Raw genomic sequence first — 4,684 nt, forward strand, 5'->3', positions numbered from 1 at the left:
GACCACGGAGGCGGACAGCGCTGACAGGTAAGAGGTGTGCAGCCCATCTGAGACCCTGCAGAGCCCACTATAGAGAGTCTATGGTGGGCTCTGCAAGGTCACTCTTAGGTGGGCTCTGCAAGTGGCATAACTAGCAATCACGGGGCCCCATACAAAATTTTGCTATGGGGCCCTGTGATTTCTAGTTACGCCCCTGCACACAGGTAACTCATTCACCTTGGCGCAATCACCATGGAAGGTGTCAAGGCAGAAGAGTACCTTACCAACCGCTCAGTGTCTGCATCCCCCCTCTGCCAATCCCTCCACTGGCTTCCACTCGTCCAGAGGATAAAATTCAAAATATTAACAGTCGCTTATAAAGCCATCCACAACTCTGCCCCCGGATATATCTCCAACCTTGTCTCAAAGTATCACCCTAACCGTCCACTCCGCTCTTCCCTAGACCTCCTGCTTTCCAGCTCCCTAGTCAACTCCTCCCATAATAGCGTTCAGGACTTCTCTAGAGTCTCTCCCATCCTCTGGAACTCTTTACCCCAACCTGTCCGTCTATCTCCCACCTTGACTGCCTTTAGGCGTTCCCTAAAGACTCATCTCTTCAAGGAAGCCTATCCCACCTCAACCTAACCACTGAACCATCACATTCTCAAACAATTCATCACCACACAGCTCCCTCCTCATGTATTATTTCCCCCTCCTCTTTCAGATTGTAAGCCCTCAGGGGCAGGGCCTTCCTTACCATCTTGTCTTGAATTGTATTGTAATTGTAATGTCTTCCTTATATTGTAAAGCGCTGCGCAAACTGTTGGCGCTATATAAATACTATGTAAAAATAATAATAATAATGAATATTTCTCAGCATTTATAACCACACGGGTACTTTGTTCACCTGGGCCCAATCACCATGGAAGGTGCCTGGGCGGTTGAGTATCATGAATGTTCCCCAGCGTTTATTTCCACATGTGTGACTCATTCACCTTTGCCCAATCACCATGTAATGTGTCAAGGTAGATGAGCGCCATCCCAAGTATTTATAACCACACGGGTACTTTGTTCACCTTGACCCAATCACAATAGAAGGTTTCAAGGCAGATGAGTGCCTTGGACATTCCCCACACAGGGTACACCATGGAAGGTCTCAAAGCACATTAGCGCCCCAAGGATTTATAATCGTGAGTCATGTTCATGACACTCGTTGTGGCAGAGGAAGCCCCTCGGATGACTAGCGAAACGTCTTCAACAGAACAAGTCTACTTGGATGTGACTAACCTCTCCTAGGCACGAATTCAGAAATCATTGCAGATGTACTGCCGACATGATCAAAGTTAAATATATCCGAGAGGTCCTATCATACAGTCTTGACCTTTTATATGCCAGTAAAAAAAATGTTACGTGATCGACATCTGCAAAACAAAATGGTACGTCATGTAATATGTTACGCAGTGATGACATTGAAATGTTACATGTCAAAGTGCCTAGTTTCCTAGTGATATTTCATTTATATATATTATATTATATATTTATTTAGTTCACATGATAGCACCACAGGCCCAAAGTGTGCCAAGAAAATATCCCACACACCATTACACCACCACCACCACCAGCCTGAACCGTTGATACAAACCAGGATGGGTCCATCCTTTCATGTTGTTTACTCCAAATTCTGAACGACCATCTGAATGTCGCAGCTGAAATCGAGACTCTTCAGACCAGGCAATGTTTTTCCAATCTTCTAACGTCCAGTTTTGGTGAGCCTGTGCGAATTGTAGCCTCCGTTTCCTTTTCTTAGCTGACAGGAGTGGCACCCGGTGTGGTCTTCTGCTGCTGTAGCCCATCTGACTCAAGGTTGGACGTGTTGTGCGTTCAGAGATGTTTTGCTGCATACCTCGCATGTAATGAGGGGTTATTTGAGTAATGCTGGGCACACACCTTACAACCATCGCAAGACTTTTGTCTTGAGATGGTTGTAAGGTACTTAAAAAAACGTACAATCTGCCTATCTTGCATAGGCAGATCGTACTTGCGATGATCACAAGCCGCGCCCCCCTGAGGGGCGGGCTTCCGATGACCGCAATGCCGAACGGGCAGTGTGCGCTTGCGCACACCGGCCCGGCCGGCTTTTATCTTACGAACATGCTACACACCCGCCGAACATCGTACGATGCTCGGCGGGTTTTCGAACATGTTCGTAAGTTTAAAGTCGTGCGACCTTATAGTAGCAGAGGTCTCACGGCTTCCACACACCTTACGATAATCGTACGATCGCGGGATTTCTCGCGATTACCATACGTCCACACAACTGACGCTCACTGGATATTTTCTCTTTTTCAGAGCTTTCTCTGTAAACCCGAGAGATGGTTGTGCGTGAAAATCCCAGCAGATCTGCAGTTTTTGGACTGGCACCAACAACCACGCCACGTTTAAAGTCACTTAAATCCCCTTTGTTCCGATGCTCGGTTTGAACTTCAGCAAGTTGTCTTCACCACGTCTAGATGGCTAAATGCATTGAGTTGCTGCCATGTGATTGGCTGATTAGCAATTTGTGTTACCAAGCAATTGAACAGGTGTACCTAATAAAGTGGCCGGTGAGTGTAAGTTCCTGTACAAATGCGCACAAGCACGCACACTTATTTACTAGAGATGCACCGATACCGGTATTTCGGTACCGAGAGCCAATATTTTTCTTCCGGTACTCGCAGATGCTGAATACCGATTTCACGCCGCCTGGAAGCCAGGCGGCGTGAAATTACCCGGCTTCCCGATTAGCTGGGAAGCGTGTAAAGACTCGCCACCCGGCTTCCCGATTAGCAAGGAAGCCCTCCCCATGCTTTCTGGAGCCGGCTTGCTTGCCAATCATGGAAGCCGGGCGCCGTGTAACCCTAACCTCAGCATGAGGTGACGAAGGAGCATGAAGCCGACTTCCCGGACAATCAGAAAGCCGGGCGATGCGTCATAACACGCTGTCCGACTTCCTGATTGGCCCGGAAGCCGGCTCCATGCTCTCTCCTCACAAGTGACGAGCTGGCTTCCTGGCCAATCAGGAAACGGGCAGCGTGTAATGACGCATTGTCCGTCAGTTCCGCCAGTCAGCGCTGGCGGATCGGGGAGGGGGGAATCCAGCCCCTCCGCTGTCACGGCAGAGAGCCGTGACAGGATCGAGAGGTGAGCGAACGCCGGTATGTGTTCTCTCACCTCCCGATCTACTGAGCCGACCTGTGACAGTCTCATTGTCACAGGTCGGCTAGAACTATGAGGTGAGTGAAAAGCACCTCCCCCTCATAGTTCTCCTTTAAATCTACTAAATGTATTCCAGCCGCATCAAAACAAAAGGTGTGCAAAGCCTTACAGTCGGTTTTCTTTAGAAAGCAGCCACAGCCTCAGTAGAAAATACTGTTCCCTACCAGCACGCTGCAGAGAAGGACCCGTTGTGGAAGCAGTGATCTCTCTGCTAAGGCCCAGCACTCCCCCTGCTGAATCAGACCTATAGCTCTCCAATCAACTTATCTCATGCTCCTTCCTGACTGGAGAACTGGCTCAGCAGGGGGCATGTACGGCATCTCTTGTGCAGACAAGTTCTTCTATCTGAACCCCGTTTATGCTGTGTTTTGGGAAGGGAACCGTGGTGAAGCAGAACAAGATTTGGATCCCGCGGGTTTAGTTAAAGGTGGGATCGTGTTTTGCCTTTTGTTGACTTGCAGCAATTCTGGTTACAATCCTTGTATGTCCTTGCAGCACCTCCACCCCGTCATGGTTGTTGGGATAGGAATGTGTTTAGCTTTTGTTTCCATTTTGCGTTGGATTCCAGTGTTCAGCATTTCAAGTGCCAGCGTTCGTTATAAACCCAAGAGACTAAGGCCTCATTCACACTGCCGCGCGTATACGCGCATACGTGCGTATTGTACCATATGCAACGCATGCAAATAAATGGCTCCATACACATAGCCGCGTATGGAGCCGTATATTTGCGCAGCGTATATATGCGCAAAAACAGAATGGAACAGAGATGCGTCCGGGCTGCGTATTTACGCGCGTACATGCGTACATCACATTAAAAATTCCATTACAAGTGATGCATTCTGGGATTGCATATAGTGCACGCATATACACACGTACATACGCAGCTATACGCAAAATATACAATTTTGCTCTGCGTTGTGTGTGAATGAGGCCTAAATGTTGTTCGGGGCCCTTACCCAAAACTCTTGAAAGCATGCCAAGGTTCAAGCAACCCTCTCTGCAGATGAAGGTTCCCTCCGGTAGAAGCGGTCACCTCTCCAGCGGCCCCTGTCTCCTACCTTCCTTCCGTGCCAGCGTTGCAGCCTTCATGGGACTCTGCGACACTTCTGTGTGTGTGGCCCCCCTACTGCGTGCTGTGGTTCCTTCTTCAGACCTCTACATCACAGCTGCTTTGAAGCTGAGCATACCCAGGCCCGGCGCTACCACAAGGCAAGGCAAGCGGCCGCCTGAGGTGCGCTGCAGGGTGAGGGCGGAAAAAACAGGGCATTTTGACAAGTACTTGTCAAAATGCCCATGAAGATACACAAAGAATGTTCCCAAGTCCAACGGGTGGATATCAAAATGGCCACCATTGCAGACTGGTGAATGAAAACATGCATCCAAATAAAAATCAGTACTGCCAAGTGCTATGGGTGGCTAGGTGTGGGCAGCTGTTCTCAAGGGAGGACTT

This window comes from Nanorana parkeri, unplaced genomic scaffold (assembly GCF_000935625.1).
Source record: "Nanorana parkeri isolate BGI_ZX_2015 unplaced genomic scaffold, ASM93562v1 scaffold81, whole genome shotgun sequence".
Lineage (NCBI taxonomy): Eukaryota > Metazoa > Chordata > Amphibia > Anura > Dicroglossidae > Nanorana > Nanorana parkeri.